At 26.6% G+C, this 14,392-nt stretch overlaps 1 protein-coding gene across 1 annotated transcript in view; it reads right to left on the reverse strand.

Moving 5' to 3' along the window:
- The window catches only part of LOC148237077 (MOXD1 homolog 1-like), a 61,534-nt gene extending 48,988 nt beyond the window's left edge, over positions 1–12,546 (reverse strand). Inside the window, exon 1 of the mRNA XM_088183477.1 lies at positions 12,422–12,546. The gene's annotated coding sequence lies outside the window, so the exon portion shown is untranslated. The remainder of the gene's footprint in view (positions 1–12,421) is intronic.
- Between the last annotated feature and the right edge of the window lie 1,846 nt (positions 12,547–14,392).

Here is a 14,392-nt window from a genome sequence, read left to right on the forward strand (position 1 = left end):
AGTGCTTGATAATCGAGCGTTTTCACCGCGATGGCACATTTTTATTGCTTTTGCCTTGAATTGGAAATTCATTACATGGCAACACTAAGCAGTAAAGCAGCAACGGTAGCTAATTTTCATAATTATTTGTGGAATAGAAAGAGTTAACTCGTACCTATTATTATATATTTAATAAATTATATTATGATGTTAAAAAATATTAAAATACCATTTTTATCATGAGGTCCAGAATCGTTGTTTTTCCAGGGCCCGGGTTCGCTTTCGGCGACCCTGATTACAGTTTTAGATATTTTCTATCAACAAACATTTAAGAATAGTTACAAATTTTAAATTTAAATAATTCATAGAAAAGCTTACATGATACAGTCTTTGAAATCTTGATTACTTCCCATATTATAATTAAAATAATATTAACTCAAGTTTGATTAAATATAAATATTGGACACGCGAGCAAAGTAACAATTATAGAAGCCATTTGAATTCGTTTAGGGATTCTGCCATTTCCGGAAGATAATCTAATTCAGGACCTTATAAGGACCCATGTCTATCAATAATTCAGATCGGAATATAAGACCACATATTCCCATTACGCATTATGTGTATTCGTATATAGATTCGGTAAATTTATATTTAATATATATTGGGTGACCCAAAATATCGGTATATATTTGTGTCTCTATGTCATAGAATTTCGCGGAAAAACCAATTGATCAATTTCAATGAAACTGTAAGGCATTAATATGTTTTGTTTTAAATCAAACCTGTGATTTATAACCCATTGAAATATTAATCGCCCCATCTTATTTCTATATCTCAAATAGACAAGAGTAAGTAATATTAAATTTTTCCACAAACAGTTTCTAGTGTTTGTTCCATGCATGCAATTTCATTTCTATTTACGTTATCAAATGTACGTTGCAAATACTTCCATATAGGATATTCCTTAAGAGCTTTTCATAAGCTCAGCTCTTTTCATAAAATTTTATATAGCGTAAACGTCGGTGCTGCAGACTGGTCGCGTTAAATTCCGCCTCTTTATATCCTAATATTACCACACTATCGAGTTTCGTGTGGAATTTTCAAAAAATAATACCATATGTGAACACGTCCTTTAGTACAACCGATCCGCAAATATGGGGAATAGATTGCATGTGGGTTTGTAATAAAAAAATCACGGATAAAAGCTCATTGCAAAAGAGCTTTCCAGCTATAAAAACTATAGTTATGACTGAGCGATAGAGCTATATGCCACTATCTATTATACCACTAGTGTAGTGTGATAAGCTAATAATATACAAAGGTTTGTTTCTAAATAATCTACTGATGTAAAAGCTCGCCACAAAAGAGCTATCGAACTTTTCTAATGATTGGGAACTTTTTTTTATTGTGCGATAAATACGACCTCGTACTTTTCAACTTTTCTAATGATCTCCATTCAAAAGCCATACGAAATAAAGTTCATGAAAAGTCCAGTGCTTTTTTGTTTACAGGATTTGAGAAACTGAGACGCAAACAAAACATTTTGCGTGAAAACCAGTGCGCCGGTTTAAGAACATGATTACCTAGCATCTGTTTATGTATTAAGTAATATATGCAAAATATATAAATTAATTGAATTATATATCGATAATAAATATATATACTTTATATTAAATATTTATTACATACACCATCAGATTTGCTTATTTTAAAATATTAAAAAAATATTGAGTAGTATTTTTTTGACAAAAATTGATGTCATAAAAATAATATGCATCAAATTTAAATTGTAAATTTATATTATATAATGCATTTATCAAAAGGATGCGATTTATTGTTATTTATATTTAAGAATAAATAACCATTTTTACATATAATGTAATAATATATATATATATATATATATATATATATATATATATATATATATATATATATATATATATATATATATATATATATATATATATATATATATATATATATATATATATATATATATATATGCTTAGCTTAATGTATATTTGCTTAATAAAAACAGTGCAAAAAAAAAAAAAAACACAAAAGTTTATTTAATGATATTCTTTTTGTCAAAAGCTTTCTATAACATATGACGTTAAATATTTGCAACAAGCATATAACTTTCAATTTAGCTAAATTCACATCATAAAACATTAAAGTTTTTATTAATTTGTCTTAATTTAAATAAAGTTTTTGTCACTATCCTGGAAAATTATTTATACGCAATGTGCTTAATTTCACGATTTATTATTGCGGTATTCATTGTGAGGCCGTTTCTTCCTTTGTGTTATCTACCTGGTATAAATATACACCTATGTCTGTGCCTACACACAAGAAATAAAAGGAGAAAAAATTACGAAAGGTTAAGTTAGCCAACACACAAGGCAAATTCTTCTTGGGACAAAAATATTCCGAGAACGCGAGCGGGATCGTCGAATAATAATTAACTTCGGATAATTCTGAATTCAGTGAGTTTTAGTTGTGTATTGTTATTAAGGCCATAAATTAATGTGTGTATTTTTAATTATTTTATTTTTTTATTGTGGTAGGTACATGAGAGCTGATGGGACGATGCATTCACAGATAAATCATTGTTTCGCGTATGAGTAAAAAATGGCGAAAAAAATCTCATTCGAGAGACTGCTACAGTGGAATGTGTGTGAAAAAATGCATCTAACGAAATTTAGATGGGTTTTTTCGTTCGATGCACATGTGAATTTACATATTTTTTTGTATTCGTGGTATTTTAAATTAAATTAGGTTAAATGCATGATAATTTTATTCTCCAATGGATATATTATATGTGTGTTTATAATCGCATCATTGTTAGATTTATTTGACTAAGTAGCGATTACTTGAATTATTAATATTACATTCATTTTCTAAAGAGTAAAAAAGTATTTAATTATATTAAATAGATAGATTATATGGCTAGATATTAAATAAATTTATAAAATATTTATTGTATTTACTGTGAGTTGTTTTATTAGATTTGACAAATCTCGGCTTTACATAAAATAGTAGCTGAGAGGCAGAATTCAGACAATGATGATTTAGGACCGAAACTTTGAACTTAGTCAAAGAAAATACACTCAAAAGAGAGAGTGAGACACTTGTAATTTTTATGTGTTGCTTTGTACTGTGACTATAGTAGTATTCAAGAAGTTTCAAGTATAACCATACCAAAACCATTTGTGACCATCGAGCCGCACAGAAAATCATAACAACAATATTCTTTGTATTTAATAAAAATACCAGATTGTTTGTAAGATAGAAGGAATTAAAATATATATTATTATATTGTGCCAAATTGTATTATTTTCGGTATAAATCGAGATCGCAAATGATTTTTTTCGTGAATTATACTTTCAATATTTTCAATATTTTTGGATTTCAATAAAAATGCCAGCTATAAATATTTTAGTGATACTTTCATTCATTATTTGTCATTAAATATATCCTTGCTTGACTAAGATTAATTATTATTATAGCATTCAAAATTTATATTGGCTTAACACATTTTTTAAGCTATAGTAAATTTAATTTACAAGGTTAACCCTTTCACCGCGTTGACTGCTTTAGAAGTCATCAAGAAAATTGCCAGTACTCATTGGACACCTAAAGGTGCAATACACCTTTAAGCCTAATAATATGTTTTTAAGTATTATTTAGGGGTTACTTTAATTGATTGAACCATTACATTTTAAAAACTATGGCATGAATAGGTGCCTCCCACATATTAAAAAAATTCGAAATAGCTCGCCAAAATACCTACCGCGGAGATAGAGTTATGTTAGTTGATTGAAAAAGCGTAAAAAAGCATTAATTTTTTTAAATAGACAAGTTTAGTAAATTTTTATTAAATAAAACAGACTTGAAAAATCTAATTATATAATAAAAAATATAATCCGAAAGGCTCAGATAATTTGCAATACTTCAATCAGTAAGAATAATTTCAAAAATTTTGGGATTAATTTTTTGTAAAAAATATAAGAGTTGATCTCTTAAAAATGTTAATGATACACCTGCACTAGTCACTTGCGGGATCGCCGGATATTCCCAGATAATAAATAACACTTTTATATTAAAAAAGGCAGTAAAATTGAGTATATTGTTCCTATGATTTTCGTTATAAATCAAAAGGTGAAATGATCTTGATACTTTTCGTAAATATATATGAAATGTAAAATATCTCAATGATCTTTTTCTTATTATTTATTTGTGATTTGTAGTTTTCTTATTAACAAATTATCAAAAACAGAATATTATGGTGATACATTCTTCCATTATTTGCTGTAAAATATTGACTAAAAAAAATATTTTTACAGCATTTAATATTTTTATAAGCCTAAATTCATCATATTTATGAAAAATCCAATACTGAAATCACACATGATTCACGATACCTATGGATTCTGGGATTAGTAAACATGATTCTTAAAATTTTGCGATCAAGTTTTTGTCAAAAACATACGAGTTGATCTCTGTAAAAAAGTTAATGATACACCTGCACTTGTCACTTGCGTGATCGCCGGATGTATACATGTAATAAATAATTAATTATAACAAAAAAAAAATTTTAGTACATACTTTTTATGCTTTTCGGTATAAATCAAAAGTCGCAAATGATCTTAATACTTTTCTTAAATATATTATACATAGTTGTAAAAAAAATCTCAATGATTTTATAAAAATTATTTATATGTGATTTGTGCTTTTTTATTTTAAAATTATCAAAAGCAGGGCATTATAGAGAATCTTTCTTTTATTATTTGCTGTAAAATATTTTTTTGCTTAAATAAAAATTTATTTTTACAGCAATTAATATTTTTATTTATATGCTTAAACTAACGAATTTTCTCATTATGATTAAACGAATCCAATCCCGAAATCACGGATGATTTACGATACATATGAATTCTGGGATTAGCAAACACGATTCTTAAAATTTTGGGATTAATTTTTTGTCAAAAACATACGAGTTGATCTCTGTAAAAAGGTTAATGATACACCTGAACTTGTCACTTGCGTGATCACTGCTTATTTACATGTAATAATATAATTAATTATAACAAAAAAATAAATTTTAGTACATACTTCTTATGCTTTTCGGTATAAATCAAAAGTCGCATATAATCTTAATACTTTTCTTAAACACATTGTAGTTATAAAATATCGCAATAATTTTTTAATTATTTATATGTAATTTTTGCTTTTATATTTACAAATTATCAAAAACGGGATATTATATTGATACTTTTTTCATTATTTGCTGTAAAATATTAACTAAAAAATTATTATTACATCATTTAATATTTTTATGTGCCTAAACTAACGAATCTGTTCATTATAATTATAAAAAATCCAATCCCGAAATCACGGACGATTTATCATACCTATAAATTCTGGGATTAGTAAACATGATTTTAAAAAATTTTTGATTAATTTTTTGTCAAAAACATATGAGTTGGTATCTTAATGAATTTTATTGTTACACCTGCACTTGCCACGTGCGGGTCCGTGGAATGCTTATAGGTAATAAATAACAGTTAAATGTTACAAAAAGTATATAATTATGCATTTTAGTATAAATCGAGGGTCGCAAATGACATTAAAACTTTTGTAAATACTACTTTAATATAAAATATCTCAATGATTTATACGTGATTTTTGCGATTTTTCTTATAAAAATCTTAAATGAAAGTTACAGTTATATAAATCAAGATATTTAAGTGATACTTTCTTTCAATATCAGCAATAAAAACTATATTTATTATAAAATATTAATGTAGTTTTAAGCTCATATAGTTATTTTTTTACTAGCAAATACGTTTCTAATGTTTCAACTATATATTAATTTATACAATAAATGATTTTAATGAATGTTTATTGGAATTTAAATTTGATTATTTTTATATAATACATATTGTGTGAGCATCCACAAAAGTTCAGTATCAAAAATCATGAGGCAAAGAATAAATGGTCATTTAATACATATCATATAAAATTATTCATCAATATTTGATCGAATAAGATCAAAACACGGATAAAACGATACAACAGCATCTCCCGGTCACGCTTAATCCGTTAAACTCGTATTGGCGGATATCGACATTTTTTTCTTTCCATATTCAAGGATGTGGTTAATTTACGTTCGAGGCTTTAATAAGCAACTGCACTCAAAAAATCGTGTAAGAAATCGTTAGCGATGATTTTATAATTTTCTGTATAATTGCTCACTGGCGAACAATCAAAAGGGTATTCGGTAGTTAAACAAACTTCAGTTTTAAAGTGCATAAGTACTCGAAAAGGTAATCCTTGCTAGGTATGTCTTCTGTAATCGGCCGCATCCGCCTCAGGTAATAATATTAAAGGTGTCAGTTGTAAATTTTCACATAAAAACTCTTTATATGTATGTGTTTTCTTACATACAATGGCATCTCTCGATACAAAGGTGTATTGTAAAGCGCCCGTTTCGTAAAATGAAACTATTCATACACTTTTGTAGTCGTTCAAAGGCACAGGGAATCTCAAAGGAATATCATTAAAGGACGAAATGCTAGGGCCGCAAACATTCGTATGTGCTTCAATCTGATCTATTTTTTGGATAGATTCCTGAGCTTTTCAATAATATATCGCAATTTTCGACAAAGAATATGGATCCATTATGTTTTTGCTATGGAACGCTTGGATGCATTTATATTATAAGGAAATAGATTTCAGGCAACATTTGTAGTTAAAAATAACGTTTTAAAGGCTATGGTTAAACTTTAGATAGACATTTTATTGGGTTTAAAATGCCTCGCCTTTATGGCCGTAGTTGCAGCGAGATATTATAAAAGTTTCAAAAGAACAAAGTTTATATATATAACATCAAATATTCAAGCAAGCTTGTTGAAGTTATAAGATTAATATTAAAAAGCTCTATACAATTTGCATATATTATGTAATTTAACTTTTCATTATTAAAACTTATTTTTAAGCAATTAATTGTTCCTATTAAAATTCTTAATTAGTTGTAATATATACTAATGATTTTCAAACAACTTTAGATTATTTATTATGTGTCTTAAATATATAGAACAAACTTAATACATTAGTGGAAATTGTGTTCGTTTTATATTCTTCCTTATGCTTTATTCTTAATTAACTACACTGTCTAATAAGATTTTGCTATTAAGATTATAAGCTCAGTTTGTATATTAAATTACTACCTTTTATATCCAATTAAGCTTTAATTTTTAGATCCTCGAAAATCCAATGTTTTGTAACAAAAATAAATATTTTATTTTATTATATTCTATTATAAATGAAATGATAAATAAGAGCATTATAAATTCGTGTACTAGAGCTTGACAGTTTTTTGACACATAGAAGAATTTCCAACTATGATTTTGATCGTTAACATCTGATTTGATCTAAGATCGAAATGCGCTTTCATATGAGTAACGATAAACAATGATCCATTATAAATAATATCATAAGCATAATTATTTAAATTTACTTCACATCAAAGATTTGCTGCATACTCCATCTTGAGATTATTTTGATGTGAAACCTTGAAAATTTGCATTATATTATGATAATAAATTAAATTCAATAGCATAATTGTAATATATTGTATACTGTATTATTACAATTCGTTCAGATTTCGTAGATGAGATTCAATTTTCGCCAAAATTGAGAAACTTCACTCTCGAGCGAAATAATGTTATACGAAAAGTTAGCATTACTGTACTGTGGAGAAATTTACATGCAAATTGTATGTATGTTATTGAATACTATTTTTTTAATATAAAAATCTTCTGTGGAATTAGTTCGTAAATAAAATAATAGGCTTCGCCAACTTCTAGGAATTCCATTGGCAATTGTGTGCAATTAAATATACTCAATAAAACTATGAATTATATATAATGTTTACGACACGGCGAATTTATGAAACGGTAAAATATGCTATGCAAAAATATTACTGAGCTAATTTTTTTATTAATTTATTATGTTTTATTGAAAAAATATTATTATCCATATATGTGGAATATATAATATTTTAACATCACAGTTTTGTAAGCCTATTTCTCGCACGACTGAATTTTTGATATTGAAATTTATAAAGAACCCGTTGATATGTCAGTATTTATTGTATAAATCGAAACGTGCTCGAAATGAGACTCGTGGGTTTAAGCTTTTACCGCGCGTTTATATCACTTAATAAGAAAATATTATTATATTACAATAAAATGGAATTTATTGTGTTTTATATTACAGAACATACGTGAACTTGTATAAAATATGTTATAATGTATACAAAACACAATACTATTGTACATAATAATATTTGAAAGCATAAACCTTTTTGGATAATATATTATTTCATATCAATAGTAACATATTTTATTAATTTTATAATAAAGTGGCTTGTATATGTATATGATTAAAAATATTATTTTAGGGAGATTGCTTTACTAATTATGGAGTAAATGTTAAATCTATAATTAAAAGCTGCCATAACCTGATCATTTTAAACACAGCAATCAAAATTTTATTAATATATACTTATATATATAAAATATACATTTATACATTCAATAGCTTCGAAAGCTTTTATTGTATTATTAAGGCAATGTATAATGCATTATTAGTATAATAAAACTTGTTTATAGATGGATTTTAATAAAATTATAAGTTTACATATGCATATTTGTGAATCGATTTATTAGATAAATATGTACGTGTGTAAATTGCGATTGTTTGTATTCTTTCGCCTTCTTTCTCTTTAATGCTGGACTCAATAAATATTTTTATATCATTTATATATTGCATCATGCATAAGAATTGATGGCACACTTTAAATTATGCTACCGTAATTAAAATGAAGAAAGCCAAGTAAAAAAATTGCGTTCATTCAGACAGAACTTTTATATTAAAACCTGCACGATGGACATGTAACTAATGCTTGAAAAACTTGGATCAAATTTTCATATGGATTCTAGTTTTTCTTTTTTAATTTTTATCGTATCTGGGAGATTGAATGTAATGACTATATATGTATATTAGGTTTTCCAAAACTTTTCTAATATCACAGAAAAATATTGTATTGAATATTTAAAATAAAATCAAGCTAGCTAGTGCATAATAATGGTTTGTAATTAATAAAAGATGTGTCACTGTTGTTTAATTATAATTGGGTAAAAATAGCATAGAATAAAAGGTCTAGAATGGGAACCTAGTAGCTGTGGGTTCGAGTCACGGCAGCTGACTCGTATTTTTATTTATAAAAATTCTCTTTTACTTAAAATCGACTCTAACTGCAACGTAACATCTTTTGATATTATATTATAATATACATCATAGTTAATAATTAATTATATAGATGTCACTGATTCTCATACTGTAAAGTCTGGTAGTTAATTATATCTTATTGATTTACTTAGTTGATACAGATTTATTCTATTGTAACTCATTAGACTAATGCGTGTTATATTTTAAGGTAAAATTTACAATAAATAAGTTATATTGTCGATTCAAAATATTATATAATTATAATTAAGATCGATCATCATATGTTAAGCTATCCTAGATTTTTCTAAGCTCACGAGGGAATATCGTAATAAATTACTAAAACAAAAAATAGCTAGATTATAAGCTGTACTATTTTTTTTCATAATTAATAAAATAGTTTTAACTGATTTACAGACTGGATTCTCATTATCCTGAGTAGTTATTGATTGCGTTTACCCCGTTGTAACGCACTAGGCTAACGCCTCTCATATTAAATATTTTATTAAACACATTAAAATTATATTATCTGTTTTTGTATGTACATATAAATATTTTAATTTATTATAAAACACCCTAATGTCCTAATCAAAATTACTAATATTGGACTATATTTATAAATAAATCTAGTGTTTGCTGTCATGTCTGGAGTATCAGAATTAGTGATTTTTATATCGATCGATCATTATAGATTAGGTTTTCTTATATTTTCCTAATCTCACGGATATAGCAATGATTATGTATTTAAAATACAGTTAGATAAAATTCTATTATGAAATGCTTAAAGAATATTACATATGTATTGACAAAATAAAATAAAACTAATCATGGCAAAGGCAACGCAATCGTAAACTTTTTTATCTATGCATTCTTAACCCTCTAAGTAGTTTGTTAATTTTTAAGCATTTATTAATTTGTTACTATACAGCTGGGAGTGAGTTGATTTTACGTTTATTTCCATAATTATTTTTGTTGTTATTTATTTAATATTGCATTTTAAGTAAATAATAATAAAAAAAATCAGTGATTTTATTAGATTTTTGGTTTCTTTAGTATGTTTTAATAATTTATTTTACCACTTTCCAATTATTAAATTTTGTTAATTTATTTTACATATTCATTTTATATTAATCGGATTTTTTATAGCAATACAGAGGCTTTCAATATTTTTTATAAAATTATTATTAAATATTTATTGTTTTAATTTATTGGTATTATTTTGTATAGAAATAATTTAAATCTGAAAAAAAATATTATATTAATATAATATTTTTATTTCTTAAGCTATTTATGTAAGTATATAACAATTATATTATGTGCTAATACATTAAATAAATATCTGGGGTACCTAAAAACAGTGAAAGATCGACTGCCGTACATGTACGGCGATACTCCTCAAAGGGTTAATATATAGTGTAAGAGTGTAGAGAATATCACATATATTTGTGTAAAAAACACAATTGTTTTAAATGCTTATTCGTAATATATATTATTTTTTATTATTAATTTTAATTAATTTTGGTCGATCTTTCACTGTTTCTAGGTATCCTAGATAATTATATTTACATATATAACTGAATAAATATTAAATATATTTTTTTAATTTAAATTAATGTAAATAATTTTAATAGAAAATAATACAAACAAATTAAAGGTAGGAAATAAATTATCATATAAAAATGTTTTATAATAATTTTATATAAAATATTGAAAGCAGCTAAGTCGACATAAAAAAACGCATAAAAGCCGAATAATATATAATAAATATCTAAAATAAATTAACGAAATGTATTAAAAGAAAGTGGTAAAATAAATTATTATAACATATTAATACAAAAAAGTAATAAAATAAATCATAGCAATAAAACGTTGATAATTTTATTTAAATGCAATATGAAATAGTAATAAATAAATAAAAACGGATGAGTTTAAATTAATTCACTACTCAAAGGGTTATTGCAAGTTTATTTAGACAGGATGTTCTCACCAAGATCGTAGGAATAATCTGATGGCGAATGAGATCGAGAAAATGCCAATATGACACTTTTCTTATCTCATCTCTATAGTTATTCTGTAGAAAAAATACAGATCGAATGGATTTAAACAATCTTAAATCATCTACATACAGAAAAAATAATTTTGTATCTGCTGTATTTTTGTAGCAGTTTAGAAGACTTGGCACAAATATTATTGCACTGTTGAGAAATTTTTTGCTTACTTTTGAACATAATTCCGAGGTCTTTAGTAGAAATATCTCAAGATAATAAGAAACTCAATTATAAGTAAAGATCTAGAATAGGACCCGACATAGCTTTTTCCTATGTTGAAATGTAAATGGTTGTTAGCTGTTCATAAATAATCAGATCGATCTGAAAAAATATATGTCAAAAATCATTTGGATTTTTGAACGCCTTTAAGTCATCGAGTTACAAAAAAAAAGAGTTGTATATGTCGTTTATGAATAATTTAATTAAATGTGGTTTCAAGTTGAAACCCTGCAGAACTGCAGAAGGATTGAAATAATCCTTTGAAAGGTAGCCATTAGTATCCAACTACTATCCAACAAGATAATATTAATTTTAGATGCATCTAATATATTTTTTTAAATTACACTTATGATAGTTAATATCTTATCGATGTTGAGGGCCCACTTAATTTTGCTCCATTCATAATATGCATAAACGGAGCGAATCGTAATTGTTTGATTGCTCCATTGTTACATCCGATCCGCAAAAAATTGGAGCGTGCGTGCGTTCACGAGATAATAATTTTGCACAAAACCCAAAAACCCAAATTAATAACACGAATTGGCCTAATCAACCCACTTGAATTATGCATGAAGCCAAAGAGCGCGTAACACGCTCGCTTTACGATTGCAATATAATAATTGTCGGAAACCATTGCGATTCGCCGGCACGAGCCTCAAAATTCAGACTTCAAAGATTCAATGAAAATTTCCAAAAAGGAACTCGCTCACACTAAAGACCTTGAACTGTGGCTCATTTGAGCCTTGAACGTTTGCATCGATTTGCAATTTGGACACACAGAAAAAAAACAATCAAAAATAAATAATAGTTTGGTGAGTGTTAGATGGGAAAGTTTTAAAGGTGTTTTTAATTGGTTGGTTGTTCGGGGAAGACATTACCTGAGTTTTATGTGGTTGCGGTCTACGTTCGTAGGCGCGATAAGGAAGTTTTGGAAACTTTTTAATTTTTTTGAAAAGTTTTGCAAGAAAACACGCACAACTATGCCGGCACGTCGCGCGCTACTGATGCCCTCGGGCCGAGCGCGTCTGCAACACCTGCTACTACCTAGTGTTGAAGTGCATTCATGCTCGTTAGGCAATTAAGTGCCTCAAAAAAATATATTTACTAACTCTTTGAAGATACATGTAAATATCTTAAAGCTTACTGCCGAACCGAGCTGTACATAAAAAATATTAGTACTATCTAAAAAAAATTGTGCTTGATCATTTTGATTTACTTTGAAATGTAAAATGTTAACAAAAATCGTTTCGACCCTGAAATATCCATTTCTTTAAATTATAAAAATATATTATTAATTTATAACAAATGTAATTTATTAAAGTATGAGATTTACCAAATCTAATCGGAGTCAATCTTAGTCCCTGATTTCATTGTTAATATAATACATTCCAAATAGATGTTCATTTTAGCATTAAATATTAATATCTGTGCATGGATAAAGCAATATATATATATAGAAATAACTACTTAAAATGAATGCTATTGTACTTAAAACCCTGCACTTTGGATAGTATAGGGTTATGGATCGGAAAACTGTGGCTCGTGAGCCGCTTGCGGCTCTTTGATTAAGCGCATTAAGCATAGAATGCATAGATACAACTAGCCTACTAAACGCTTCGTTGTTATAGATTTGATTAATACCCATCGACGGTTTAAGAGTTTGTAATTAAAATGGATAAAAAAATACAAAAATACTATGACTGAATTTGCTCAAATTTTTTCAAAATTTTAAACAATGGTTTCTAAAATATTACCATAAAAATTTCTAAGCGCATTTTAAAATCATTCCGCAAATCTAAGTGTAGTTTATTATATTTTAATTGCTTAAGGAATTTTTTTTTTATTGCTGAAATTCCTTAAAGTCGAATTTTAGTGATATGTTTATTTTTAAATAGTTACTATTCCTATTCTGAAAATACAAAGGCCAGCTTTAAGGCAAAGCAATATTTCCATTTTTTAAAATATATCAAAAGCAATACAAAAAATGCTGTTAAAATGTTGAGTGTTTGAACAAAATCTAAAACAATTATTCCTTTAATATTTTCTTGAACGCATATTAAAATTATTCCGCAGATTTATGTTTAATTGAATTTGTTTTCATAGCCAAAGGAATTATATTCTTAAATATGGGTCAATGATTCGCAATAGTGGCAAGTCATTTAAACCTTATTTTAGTGATACGTTTATTACGAGAAAAATCAATTTTTTTACTTTAAAAAATTAAAAATTATTAAGAATAGCAAAATCAATTGAAAAAATCTGAAACAATTATTTCTAAAATATTTACATAATATTTTCTTAAACACATCTTAAAATCATTCCGAAAATTCAAGTCTGAGTAAAATCTGTTTTTAATTTCTAAATGAATTATTTTCTTGAATATTGGTTAATGGTTCACAATGGCGGAAAGTCATTTAAACTATTTAAAAAAAATCTATTTTTGAATATTGGTCAAATTTCAATATTTAAAATAAAATCGTGTCGTCGCAGTTTAAACGCTCGGTTATCTAGCGTTCATAATAGGACTTTTTAGAGTCAAATAAAGCATATCTAAACATAATTTTGACCAAAAAGAGGGCGCAAAAAAGTGATAATTTATTTTGCGCCCTTCCATTGACCAAAATTCGGTTTGAATATACTCTGATCAGCCCTCTTGTAATAGAAGTCCATAGTAATTTCGGTAAGGATAGCTATAATATTTTTAAAACATAGTGCAGATCAACTATGGAGCAATATGCGAGACGCGACATCTGTCTGTACTTATTATTCTTTCGCATATTTTCCCCTGAGAGATTACTTGGCTTAGTTTGTAATATAAACTTCATTTAATAAAAGTTATGAAACTATAT

The sequence above is a fragment of the Plectrocnemia conspersa genome, unplaced genomic scaffold, assembly GCF_051122295.1.
Source record: "Plectrocnemia conspersa isolate PC_06_02 unplaced genomic scaffold, ASM5112229v1 ptg000003l, whole genome shotgun sequence".
Classification (NCBI taxonomy): Eukaryota; Metazoa; Arthropoda; class Insecta; order Trichoptera; family Polycentropodidae; genus Plectrocnemia; species Plectrocnemia conspersa.